Here is a 14,294-nt window from a genome sequence, read left to right on the forward strand (position 1 = left end):
GTGGGGTTGGGGGTGGGTGGGGGGAGGGGTCTGAATTACCGTACACCTGGTCATTAGAACTTCCTTTGGTCCTACATCCCCAGATGTCTGTCCACCTAGTGGAGTTCCATTATTTGCCTGACCCACATCCATTCTCTCCTCTTCTGGTATCATCACTGACCTTTGTTAGATTCAGACCATCTAGTTGACCCACCCTCCTTTGACCAAAGGGTATGCAAGTGGCCCAGACTACACCAAAATGACACTCTCTCCCGTGAACTTGGACTTGAAGAAGCTTGGCTGGTGCTGATCTAGCCTCACTGCTGTGTTCTGAAGTAACTTCCCATCAGGCCCTACTTTGCTTACAGTCACCACAGTAGATTTCTGTTGCTTGCAGCCAAAGAACTGTAACCAAGACAGTCGTTTGCCAATTACAATGAAAGTTGTAATTCTTTTGCTCCGAAGAGAGCAAGCTGATAATGCCTGGAACTTGCAAACTCTGCTCCGCACTCTGTAGAAGAAGGAGAGACTCAGGCACCAGGGCCATGGACCGTGGGACGTTAGAGAAAAGGACTGCCTGACAAACAGCAAACGTTCCAAATGCACGCTTTCAGGGAAACAAGGGTTGCCTGAGCGATATTGATTCTAGGTCCACTAATGGTTCAGGCTGTGAGGCTGGGGGTGACAGCTCCGCCTCACTCAGTGCAGTAAGACATCGCCAAGTCAGGCCTATTTTCTAGTGTCAGCAGGGAAATGGGAGACTATTAAGGAAGCACCTTATCAGGAACTGAGCTCAGTGTCACTGGGGAGACAGTGGCAATCAGCATGATGGAAGCCATGAAGCAGCCCCAGCTCCTGGGCAGGTGCAGAAGAAATTAGCAGGAAGCCTCTTAACTGACAGGTCAGCTTAGGCCCCAACAGAGAGAGGCCCCTGAGCAAATGCTGATGCTCTCTTTTCTCTGGTTGGGAAGGTCCCCAGATCTTCCAGTTCTCTTCCCATCTGCTCTCTCCACACACATTTGCTGGTGGACGTCTATGCACTTTTCTGGCTCCATTTGCAAAAGCAATAATGACCTCTCTTATTTGAATGGTACGCTCACATTTATTACATCAGGCAGGCAGTGTAGTTAAGGGCTCAAGCTTTGGAGACTGGAGTATTTGGGACAAATGGGTGAATAAGACATACACTGTTTTTCCCTCTGCGTCTCAAGCTAGAGAGAGATACTAGTGAGTGTGTGAGGGGCCTTATTTTGAAGAAACTCTCACACAAGTCTCATCACTTCCCTCCCACTCCAAGCACACATGAGGCAAAGTAAACAGATATGACCTGTAAGCTGGGAGAACCATTTCGTGCTCTGCAAGAGTTTACTGTGTGACCTCAGAAAAATCCCTTTGCCTCTCTGAGCTTCGAATTTCTCAACTATAAAATGAGGCGATTACTAGATGATCTCTGAGTTAGTTCAGGTCCTCTGAGAAGCAGATGCCAAGAGGAGGGTGAACACGCAAGGACATTAGGAAAGAAATTCCCATGAGAGAAAAATGAGGAGGAAGCTGAGAAAAGCTGGGAGAGCCCTCAGACCACGATGCAAGTCTGACGTTGCGTCAAGGAGACAGGAGGAAGGAATAAGTGGAAGCATCTTAGGTGGTTCTAAATCTGAGGCAAGTTTAACAAGACCATCAAGGAGTCCTCAAACCAAAGACAGCTGTCAGAGGAGTCTGGTGTCTCCCAGGAATGGGTCTGCCTCAGCATCTGTGCTGTTCTCTGTCATCTGGGAAGTGTGGCCTCGGAACAAACACTCCAGGGAGCTCATTCAGAGAAAGCAGCTAGGGCCTCCTGAGCTCGGAGGTCTGCAAGGTGCATTCTTCGGGCCATAATAATCTCTAAGCACCCTGGGCGCTCTTATGTCCAATGTTCTAAGAACCCTGGAGAAATGCCAGCAGACCCAGATCCACGTCAATCTGAGGGCGTCTGGCTGGGCACTGCCCCACAGGCTGGCCTCCTGACTGGCCTGCATGTAGCAGCTGCTCTTGGGCACTCCCTGATGGCAAAGCTGGCAGGATGTCTGTGCTCATTTAACACGTTGGGATCAAATGCTTCCTGTCGCTCCTATTTTTGCCATGCTTTGGTCTTCAGAGAAGGGAAGTAGGGGCTTCAGTTTCCCTGCTGTCGTCTTTGTTTGAAGTGAAGCCAAACAAAAGAGGCCCTACCCTGATTACGTCTGTCCTGCCTTTCCTGGGCCCCCCTTCCCAAGCCCTGGACGCTCCATGCACATGTCCACACATTAGGAAGCTGTATGCCTTTGAATTCTGGATGGTTGGCTCAGGAAAACCTAGGTTTGAGTTTCTGTTCTACTACTTCCTGGATGTATAACCCTGGGTAAATGACTGTCTTGGTGAACCTTGACATTCTCATCTATAAAAGTGGGCTAATAATACTTACCTCTTACAGTCATTGTGAGAATTTAATAAGACAAGGCACACAAAGTCTTTAGCACAGCTTGGAGCATAGTATGTGCTCAGTAAATGATACTTAGTGATAGTAGGTTACTAAACACCTACTATCAGTATCATCATTCTTGCCTTCCATAGTGTCTTCTGGTTAGAAGAACTAAGGTCTCGGAAATTTCTCCTGTTCTCAAGAAGCATACAGACTAGTACAAAAACACACAGAAAACTGCTAGGCTGTGGGGCTTGCTTGGGAAATTTTGTCACAGTCAGGGCTGTCTCATTCATTTCGTGATTTTTACTGGACTTCCCTCTTATGTCTGTATATTCAGTCTCCTGAGCTCACGGGCAATATCTTAGACCCAACACAACATAATGTGTCGAGATGGTGCTCCTGGCATGATGAGTGTACATTCCATGTACTAAGAAAACTAGAAAAAAAGAGTACTGATTGGGAGTGATGATAGATAAAGCAGGCGGAAAAGATGGGCCGTGAAGGCCAGGTGATGAAGGGCCTTGTAAACCATATCAAGGAATTGGACTTGATCTTGAGGGTAACAGGGGTGCCCTTGATGGGTTTCAAGTAGGAGAGTGATGTAATCAGATTTGTCTGATGGCTTCAGATTAGCTCCGTTCCCTGGGGAAAGCCTGTCCCCTGGGGAGCCTGTCCCCTGGAGAGGAAAGTATGAAGAGAAAGGATTGGAATTGCACCCGCCCCTTCAAAGCACTGTCTGCTCAAACTTTCCCTGACCTGTCCACCATCTGAACAAAAGCCCCATGACCAGCTGGAGAGGAGCCTTGTTGATTACTCACAATTCCCTTCCCAAGAGGAGAGGCGCTGATGTGTTTTCTCTTGATAACACTGGCTCCTTTCAAGCAATAGGACTTCCTGCCTGATCAGAGAGCAATTACTGCACCTCCAAAGAGAAAATGCTTTAAATAAATCCACTTTTAGCCCTCCATGATAACGGAGACGTTTGCTCACTAATCAAACATTGGCTCTGAGTTTAAGGGAGAGTGGGCACTTAGGACGTCCAGTAAACCAGAATGATGTTTCCAGATCTGTTTGGTCAAAGATTCCAGTGGCCAAAGAAGATCTTTCCCCAGAGAATCTGGGCCCCCCTCCACCAGCCTGGGCCTGGAGCTTCTGGCTTTCCTGCTCCCCACTCTGTCAGCATCTAGGGCCAGGGCCTGAAAAGACCAAGGCCAAGGTTTGGTCCATTCGGGGCAAGTCCAAACTACTCCGGTCAAACTCCATGCCCTTGGGTCTGTTTATATTAGGGGGTCACAAGGAAAGCTGCATGAAGACAAATTGTCACCCAATAGCCATCAGTAAAAACTGCATTGTTTTCCACCTTGGGAGAATTTAAAAACTGGAAATTCCACCCCTAAAGGAGCATTCCCGTTTGTTGTCTTAACTGTCTCCTTTCCAGTATCTGCTGGACTCTCCCTCACTCCTTGCTTGCTATTTTAAGACTGCCAGAAGGATAAGAAGTGGACAATAATATTAGTTAACACTTACATAGCACTTGCAGTGTGCCAGATACTGTGCTAAGCACTTTACATATACTTGGTCATGCAGTTCTCCCAATGACCTCTATGACATATTGTATGATTGTTACTCCCATTTTTAAATGAGATAACTGAGGCACAGTTATCTGTAGGGAGTTAAGAAACTTTCTTTTTTTTTTTTTTCTGGCCTTGCCACTCGGCTTGCAGGATCTTAAGGGATTGAACCCAGGGCCCTCAGCAGTGAAAGCCCGGAGTCCTAACCACCGAAGGCCCGCCAGGGAACTCCCAAGAAACTTTCTAAAGGTCACACAGCTGGTACATGGCAGGGCCAGACTCTGAGGCCAGGTAGTCCTGGCTACGGATTCTGTGCTTGTAACCTACGCAAACTATCTCTGCAAACCATCACCCTCTCCCCAAATTCTTGGTTTTCTCCTATCTAACCCTGGCTTCATCCTTACCTCTTCCAGAAGATTTTCCTGAGCTCTTAGATTCCTGAAGGGCAGGAATAGTAATCTTATTCGTCATAACCTGCTTGGCACTTAGAACCTAATTGACACTCAAAATATTTGCTGAATAAATATTGTGATTCATTGAGCACCGGCCAGAGGCTCTTCATTTCCTAAGGGCTTTTGTACCCTGTTACCTCCCTCTAGGTTGTAATCACTTGTAATGTGCTCATGACTGTTCTCACTAGTGAACATCTTGTGTCCTGGGGTGGACTGCAAGATCCTCTGTCCTTGGGAAGCTCAGCCCAAAATAGAAAGCCAGTGAGTGTTACTATCTGACTTCTGTTCATCTTCCTTCATACTAGGTGTGGTAGGCAAAGTAATGGCTCCCTCAAAGTGTGCATATTCTAATCCTTAGAGCCTGTGGGTATGTTATTGATATACAACAAAGGGAGGATTAAGTTCACACATGGAATTAATCAGCTGCCCTTGAGCTGGGAGAGTAGCCTGGATTATCCAGGTGAGCCCAATGTAATCACAAGTCCTTATAAATGGGAATCAGACTTGAGTTTGAAGATGCTAGGCTGCTGGTTTTGAAGATGGAGGAAGGGGCCATGACTCAACCCTAAGGGATTCAGACAGCCTCTAGACCCCCCCTCCCAGAGCCTCCAGAAGGAATGCGGCCCTCTAACACCTTGATTTTCACCCCATGAGACCCATGGCAGGCTGCTGACCTCCAGAATGGTAAGATAATAAATTGGTGGTGTTTTAAGCCATTAAGTTTGTGGTAATTTGCTACAGCAGCCATGGGAAACAAATACACTGGTAATGGGCTTCCCTGGCGGCACAGTGGTTGAGAGTCCGCCTGCCGATGCAGGGGACACAGGTTCGTGCCCCAGTCCGGGAAGATCCCACATGCCGCGGAGCAGCTAGGCCCGTGAGCCATGGCTGCTGAGCCTGCGTGTCCAGAGCCTGTGCTCCGCAGCGGGAGAGGCCACAGCAGTGAGAGGCCCACGTACCAAAAAAAAAAAAAAAAAATACACTGGTACTGAGGGTACAGTGGTGAACAAAACAAACATAGTGTCTGCCCCTGAGAGCTTGCTGGATATTGCCACTGTCTGGGGACTCTGGGTCTGGCTGGCAGTTCCTAAAGCACATTGGGTCTCAGAAGCATCTCTGGGGCAGCGGGAGCTCTGCCCTTTCTGGATCCCGGAGCCTGTCGGAGGTGTTTAGTGCTCTCCTTGGTCCATCTGGTTCACTTCTTTGGCTGCCATATAGTAAGTATTCTCTATGTTTTTGGTACTATACTAAGTGTTTTGCATACGTACCTAATTTCATCCTGACCACAGCACTCTGAGAGATGTATTTTTATCCCCATTTACCAGATGAAGAAACTGAGGCTCTGAGAGGAAAAGTGACTTTCCTAAGAGCACACAACCCCCATGCATATCTGAGGGCAGTTGCAGGGCCCACTCTGGGTTCTAGTAATAGGGCAGACTCCCTTTTTTGGGCAAATGCTGTTCCTACCCATGTGCACAGAAGGGTGCTTTTCTCCTAGGAGCCCGATGAAGTCTGAGATAAGCAGGATTCAGGACAGCTCCTGAGAAGCTGTTCTGGGTATAAGCCAGAGTGAGTGAGTGAGTGGACCAGGGCAGCACCCGGTGGTAGAGAAGACCACAAACCAAGTGCAGGGTGAAAGCGATGGGCTGTGTTTCTGGGGGAGCTCTGGGCCCAGAAATGGCCCCTGTGGAAGCCGAGACTCAGATCCAGCCCACTCCAGGCCTTCACATCTAGACAGCCACGTCCTTCTCCAGCCTTCACCTCGGAGGCAGCTGCATTTCTCTCGAGTGAAGGTGACTGGATCTGCCTTCAGTAGACTTTGGGAGAAGGGAGAGCGGATGTGGGGGGAGGGAGGGGAGGCATTCTTAACAGCAACAACAACAATAAGAATAACAGCTACAGTTTATTAAACATTAAAGTAATCCATTTAATCCTCTCAACATCAGTTGGGGTACATTCTCTTATCTCCACCACTTTGCAGATGGGGAAACTGAGGCTCAAAGAGAGGCCTTCCCCAGGTCACACAGCCAGTAAGCGTAGAACCTGGTCTCCCCAGTTCCAAAGTCCATGCTGTCGCAGGAGTCAGGGACACACAATTGATATCACTAACGAGGTTGCCTGTCACCATTACCTAAAAAGAGCTGGGGGGAGGGGTGGTCTCCAGCCTGCTCCCATTTCTCCCACGATCCTGGCTCTGATGAGGCTCCAGGCTGCCCTGCTTGGGAACCTTGTCGTGGGGCGTGGGACCTGCTGGCCAGCAAAGGGTGTGTGTCTGTGGGGCGAGCTACCCTATCGCACTGGAGGGAGTGGGGAGGAAGTGACTCAATCATCAAAGGCCTGGTCTTCCTCCGGGAACTGTCCCTAATCACAATTATCCCGCTACAATAATACCATTTCAGAGAGACTGTGAGCCAGGGCACTGTGTAGCCATGTAAACTGCTTCCTGTATCTGCCAAACCCAACAGCATTCAGCAATTAATAGAATCCAGTGAGGCCTCCCGCCCCGATAAGGCCGGGCAGCGCGCTGGCCTTGTTGCTCTAATGACGAATCGCCCTCGTGCTGCTAAGTCATTTTCTCTCCTCCCAGGCAGCATGGGGCCATAGCGGCCCGGGGTCCCTGGGAGGCCGGAAAGAATCACACACACTCTGCTTGGTTTTGGCATTTCATGGAGATTAAAATTATTTTTATTCTCCTGCTCAACAAAAGACAATCCAGGCCACCCCAGGGCGCTGGTGGAGAATGGGATGATTTGGGATTGGACAGGACCCAGGCAGCCTAGATCTGGGACCCACTGATAAGCAGGCACTTCATGAGGTGGTGCAAGGGAAGAAGAAGTTAGAAAAATTTAATACGGCATGACCTCTAGATCACACAAGGGCCCTGGGATTTTAAGAGCCTCAGATCCTTGTAATAAACTGCCTAGTAGGACATAGAGAAACGCTTTAGAAAATGACCTAGCCCCACATAAATTCTTTGTGGTTCTCCAGATGCAGCTGGGAGGTGACATTTCACAGCCCCAGGGCCTCCCTGAATCTTGGGGTAAACGTGATTTGATAGGTGATGGCAGCTTAGAGGCCCCACCTGACTTTGCAGCCTAGAACTGCGGTCCAATGGGGAGGGAGCACATTAAAATCCTGGGAATGTAAATCGTGCAGCCACAGTGGAAAGATATGGAGGTTTCTCAAAAAATTAAAAAGGAAACTACCATATGATCCAGCAATCCCACTCTTGGGTATATATCTGCCCCCCAAAAACCCACTAATTCGAAAAGATACATGTACCCCAATATTCATAGCAGCACTATTTACAATAGCCAGGGCATGGAAGCAACCTAACTGTCCATTGACAGAGGAATGGATAAAGATGTGGTATATATATATATATGTATATATATATATATATATATATATACACACACACACATATACATACAATGAAATATTACTCAGACATAAAAAAGAAAGACACATCTTGCCATTTACAACAGCATGGATGGACCTAGAGGGCATTATGCTAAGTGAAATAAGTCAGAGAGAGAAAGACAAATTCTGTATGATCTCACTTACATGTGGAATCTTTAAAAAAAAAAAAAAAGCAAAAAACCCCCAAAAACCCCCAAACTCAGAGATACAGAGAGCAGATTGGTGGTGCTTGCCAGAGGTTAGTGGGGGGTTGGGGTGGTGTGGAGTGGGCGAAATGGGTGAAAGGAGTCAAAAGGTACAAACTTCCAGTTAAAAAATAAATTTAAGTCCTAGGGATGGTGTACAGTACAACACGGTGACTATAGTTAACAATACCAGGTTGTATATTTGAAAGTTGCTAAGAGAGTGAATCTTAAAAGTTATCACAAGAAAAAAAATGTAACTATGTGTGGTGATGGACTTATTGTGATGCTCCCTTCACCATACGTACAAATATCAAATCATTATGTTGTATACCTGAAACTAATGTTGCATGTCAATTATACCTCAATTTAAAAAAAAAAAAGAAAAGGAAAAAAACACCATTCTTCCAGGTTTTCTATTTTCTTTTTGGTGCCCTGTGCCCTCCTTTCTTGTAAGCATCTGGGGTGCACTCATGTTCTTGCTAAGGATCAAGTGTTACAGTCTTTGGAGGAAACAGTGATTAATGGGGAAACAGTGATTAATTAGTTTGACTTGTTTGGGACCTTTAAATCAGATTCCTGAGAAGTCAGGAATGGCTGGTCAAGTTGAAGGTGTGATTCTGACTCTTCTGTGGGGAGTGACTTCACAGCTTGCTCACTTTCCTCCTCCCGAGAACGATGCAAATGAAGGCAAAGGGATTTTTTTCCCCCAGCCAGGCCAGAAGAACCTTTGGGGAGGAGAGAGTGAGTGAGGCCAGAGGATGTGGGTGTTTTAAAATTGGCTCTCACTTTGTAGGAAGACTCTCTCTCTCTCGGTGATTTGCAAAGTGTACTCAAGTGTAGTAATTTCCCCCGATTTGGGCGTTTTGTGTTATTAGCATTGCTGTTCTGGGTTGGGGCCCATTCCGATGAACTTTCTTGGGGGACATCTCCTTATTATGCTCTTATAGGTATTATGCTCTAGTAGGAGGAATTGGGGAGGTAGCAGGGGGAGGGCGACAGAGGTGACGATGGGACCATAGCAGAATGGGTAATAGTTTAGGATTTGAGTTCCAGATCTTCACTCTAGCTGTGCAAACTTGGGCAAGTTACTTCACATCTCTGTCTCTGTCTTCTTGTCTCTAATAGGGTGGTAATTAAAGGATTCCATACCTAAGATTGCTGTGAGGACTATGACATCATGCGTACAAAATAGTTAGCACAGTGTGGTGGATGTAGGTACTCAATACCCACATATTGAGCTACTAATGGCTTTTAATTGTGTTGTCATATTAGATTATCCCTGTTCCCCTACTCCAGCATCCAGACCTTTCTCAAGAACAGCAAGCCTATGAAACATCCCTTGTTACACATACAGTAGAATGGAATATAGGACCCATACCTTGGTCAGTCTTGAACACCTCCAGGGACAGAGGACTCACTACCTGACTAGGTGGCCCATTTCATTTTCAGAAAGGTCTGGCTGATGGACATTTCTTCCTTTCATTGAATCAAAGGCTGTCGCTCTGAGGTCATAGCTTGGTTCTTGCTGTGCTCTCCAGGATCACAGGAAATTTAAGTCTGATCTTTGTTCTATGTGGAAAGTTCATATATTTGGAGACAGTTGGCATACCCCTTTTGAGATATTTCCATCCAAAAGGCTTAAGAGTCCTTTATGAGGTTGGCCACTCTTTTTGGAAACTGTTTCCCACTCATCACTTTCCCTCCAGTGAGAGGGCAAGATCAAAAAAAACAAAAACAACCCAGAAGACTTGTTCACTTAGCAGGACTGCAAGTTTCACATCTTTTGTTATGGAAGTGAATCTCCAAGTCTATGGCCCCAGGATAGTTGGAGGTGGCTGATTGATGGGATTGGTTCTGGGTACCAAGTACACTCCAATGTCCTGTGGCTGGTGGAGCATTTTCTTCACCAGAAGGATTGGAGGTAGCTTAACTGGAATGGTAGGAGGGCCCTCTGAAGTAGGACTGTGGCTCGGCCTCCCCAAGGCGAGGCAGCAGGTTGGGCTAGATGACAACTGTACTGTGGCATCTGGGAGCCACAGCAAGGACAGCGATAATCTCTCAGGCCATATTGTGTGCATTTAGGATCTGGGGAAGGGACGCTACAGTCTTTGGTGTACTTGATTTGGGCCCGGGAGCCCTTCTTAGAAGATAACACTCAGTCTCAACTCTGTCACACCTACTTCAAAGGGATTGGCTCAGTTTAACTTTTAGTTGCTACATAATAAGGATTTCAGTCCAAATCCCTTGGTCCAATGTCATGTTGAAAAATCATTAATATCACACACATTTGAGCCGTAAGTTGCTTTGCCCATTGTCTTTTTAAAATTTTTTAATTGAAATATAGTTGCTTTACAATATTGTGTTACTTTCAGGTGTACAGCAAAGTGATTCAGTTATACATATATGTAAAATATGATCCGAAAAAGAATATGTATGTATATATGTATAAGAATGTATACATATATGTTCTTTTTCAGATTCTTTTTCATTTAGGTTATTACAATATATTGAATATAGTTCCCTGTGCTATACAGTCAGCCCTTGTTGTTTATCTATTTTATATATAGTAGTGTGTGTATGTTAATCCCAAACTCCTAATTTATCCCTCCTCCCTTCTTTCCCCTTTGATAACCATAAGATTGTTTTCTATGTCTGTGAATCTATTTCTGTTTTGTAAATAAGTTCATTTGTATCATTTTTTTAGATTTCACAAATAAGTGATATATCTGTCTTCCTCTGTCTGACTTCACTTAGTATGATAATCTCTAGGTCCATCCATGTGGCTGCAAATGGCAATATTTCTTTTTTAGGGCTGAGTAATATTCCATTGTGTACATGTACCACATATTATTTATCCATTCATCTGTTGATGGACATTTAGGTTGCTTCCGTGTCTTGGCTACTGTAAATAGTGCTGTAATGAACATTGACATTCATGTATCTTTTCGAACTAAAGTTTTCCTCTTTTCCAGATATATGCTCAGTAGTGGGATTGCTCGATCATATGGTAGTTCTATTTCTAGATTTTTAAGGAACCTCCATACTGTTCTCCATAGTGGCTGCACCACTACATTCCCACCAACAGTGTAAAAGGGTTCCCTTTTCTCTACACCCTCTCTGCCATGTATTATTTGTAGACTTTTTTAAAATATAAATTTATTTATTTTATTTATTTATTTTTGGCTGTGTTGGGTCTTTGTTGCTGCGTGTGCATTTTCTCTAGTTGCGGCAAGCAGGGGCTACTCTTCATTGTGGTGCATGTGATTCTCATTGCAGTGGCTTCTCTTCTTGCAGAGCATGGGCTCCAGGTGCTTCAGTAGTTGTGGCTCACAGACTCTAGAGCGCAGGCTCAGTAGTTGTGGTGCACAGGCTTAGTTGCTCCATGGCATGTGGGATCTTCCTGGACTAGGGACTGAACCCATGTCCCCTGCATTGGCAGGCGGATTCTTAAACACTGTGTCACCAGGGAAGTCCCTATTTGTAGACTTTTTGATGATGGCCATTCTGACCAGTGTGAGCTGATACCTCTTTGTACTTTTGATTTGCCTTTCTCTAAAAATTAGCAATGTTGAGCATTTTTTTCATGTGCCTGTTTGCCATCTGTATGTCTTTGGTGAAATATCTATTTAGGTCTTCTGCCCATTTTTTGATTGGGTTGTTTGGGGGGTTTTTGATATTGAGTTGTATGAACTGTTTGTGTATTTTGGAAAGTAAGCCTTTGTCGGCCACATCATTTGCAAATATTTTCTCCCAGTCCGCAGGTTGTCTTTTCATTTTGTTGATGGTTTCCTTTGCTGTGCAAAAGCTTATAAGTTTGATTAAGTACCATTTGTTTATTTTTGCTTTTATTTCTTTTGACTTGGGAGACTTAACTAAGAAAACATTGCTACAATTTATGTCAGAGAATGTTTTGCCTATGTTCTCTTCTAGGAGTTTTATGGTGTCATATTTTAAGTCTTTAAGCCATTTTGAATTTATTTTTGTGTATGGTGTGAGGGTGTGTTCTAACTTCACTGATTTACATGTGGCTGTCCAGCTTTCCCAGCACCACTTGCTGAAGAGACTGTCTTTTCTCCATCATGTATTCTTACCTCCTTTGTCAAAGATTAATTGACCAGAAGCATGTGGGTTTACTTCTGGATTCTTTTTTCTGTTCCACTGATCCATATGTCTATTTTTGTGCCATACCATGCTGTTTTGATTACTGTAGCTTTGCAGTATTGTCTGAAGTCTGGGAGGGTTATGCCTCCAGCTTTGTTCTTTTTCCTCAGGATTGCTTTGGCAATTCTGGGTCTTTTGTGGTTCCATATAAATTTTAGGATTATTTGTTCTAGTTCTGTGAAAAACATCATGGGTAATTTGATAGGGACCACATTAAATCAGTAGATTGCTTTGGGTAGTATGGCCTTTTTGGGTTTTTTTAAACATCTTTATTGGAGTATAATTGCTTTACAATGGTGTGTTAGTTTCTGCTTTATAACAAAGTGAATTAGCTATACATATACATATATCCCCATATCTCCTCCCTCTTGTGTCTCCCTCCCACCCTCCGTATCCCACTGCTCTAGGTAGTCACAAAGCACTGAGCTGATCACCCTGTGCTATGCGGCTGCTTCCCACTATCTGTTTTACATTTGGTAGTATATATAAGTCGATGCCACTCTCTCACTTTGTCCCAGCTTACCTCTCCCCGTCCCTGTGTCCTCAAGTCCATTCTCTACATCTGCATCTTTATTCCTGTCCTGCCCCTAGGTTCTTCAGAACCACTTTTTTTTTTTAGATTCCATATATATGTGTTAGCATACAGTATTTATTTTTCTCTTTCTGACTTACTTCACTCTGTATGACAGTCTCTAGGTCCATCCACCTCGCTACAAATAACTCAATTTCGTTTCTTTTCAGGGCTGAGTAATATTCCATTGTATATATGTGCCACACCTTCTTTATCCATTCATCTTTCAATGACACTTAGGTTGCTGCCATGTCCTGGCTATTGTAAATAGAGCTGCAATGAACATTTTGGTACATGACTCTTTTTGAATTATGGTTTTCTCAGGGTATATGCCCAGTAGTGCGATTGCTGGGTCATATGGTAGTTCTATTTTTAGTTTTTTAAGGAACCTCCATACTGTTCTCCATAGTGGCTACCATTTCTTTCGGATCTGATCTTTATGCCTTCTTTCCTTCTGCTAACTTTGGGGATTTTTTGTTCTTCTTTCTCTAATTGTTTTAGGTGTAAGGTTAGGTTCTTTATTTGAGATGTTTCTTGTTTCTTGAGGTAGGATTGTACTGCTCTAAACTTTCCTCTTAGAACTGCATTTTCTGCATCCCATAGGTTTTGGGTTGTAGTGTTTTCATTGTCATTTGTTTCTAAGTAGTTTTTGATTTCCTCTTTGATTTCTTCAGTGATCTCTTGGTTATTAAGTAGTGTATTGTTTAGCCTCCATGTGTTTGTATTTTTTACAGATTTTTTCCTATAATTGATATCTATTTTCATAGCATTGTGGACGAAAAGAAACTTGATATGATTTCAATTTTCTTAAATTTACCAAGGCTTGATTTGTGACCCAAGATATGATCTGTCCTGGAGAATGTTCCATGAGCACTTGAGAAGAAAGTGTATTCTGTTGTTTTTGGATGGAATGTCCTATAAATATCAATTAAGTCCGTCTTGTTCAATATATCAAGTTATAGAGTGTTCTGCCTATGTTTTCCTCTAAGAGTTTTATAGTGTCTGGCCTTACATTTAAGTCCTTGACCCATTTTGGGTTTTTTGTGTGTGTATTGTGTTAGGGAGTGTTCTAATTTCATTCTTTACATGTAGCTATCCAGTTTTCTCAGCACCACTTACTGAAGAAGCTCTCTTTTCTCCATTGTATATTCTTGCCTCCTTTATCAAAAATAAGGTGACCATATGTGCATGGGTTTATCTCTGGGTTTTCAATCCTGTTCCATTGATACAATATATCATTTAAAGCTTGTGTTCCCTTATTTATTTTCATTTTGAATGATCTGTCCATTGGTGAAAGTGGGGTGTTAAAGTCCCCTACTATGTTTTTGTTACTGTTGATTTCCCTTTTTAGGGCTGTTAGCATTTGCCTTATGTGTTGAGGTACTGCTATGTTGGGTGCATAAATAATTGCAATTGTTATATCTTCTTGGATTGATCCCTTGATCATTATGTAGTGTCCTTCTTTGTCTGTTTTAATAGTCTTTATTTTAAAGTCTATTTTGTCTGATATGA

This window comes from Neophocaena asiaeorientalis, unplaced genomic scaffold, assembly GCF_003031525.2.
Source record: "Neophocaena asiaeorientalis asiaeorientalis breed wild unplaced genomic scaffold, Neophocaena_asiaeorientalis_V1.1 scaffold196, whole genome shotgun sequence".
Taxonomy (NCBI): Eukaryota; Metazoa; Chordata; class Mammalia; order Artiodactyla; family Phocoenidae; genus Neophocaena; species Neophocaena asiaeorientalis.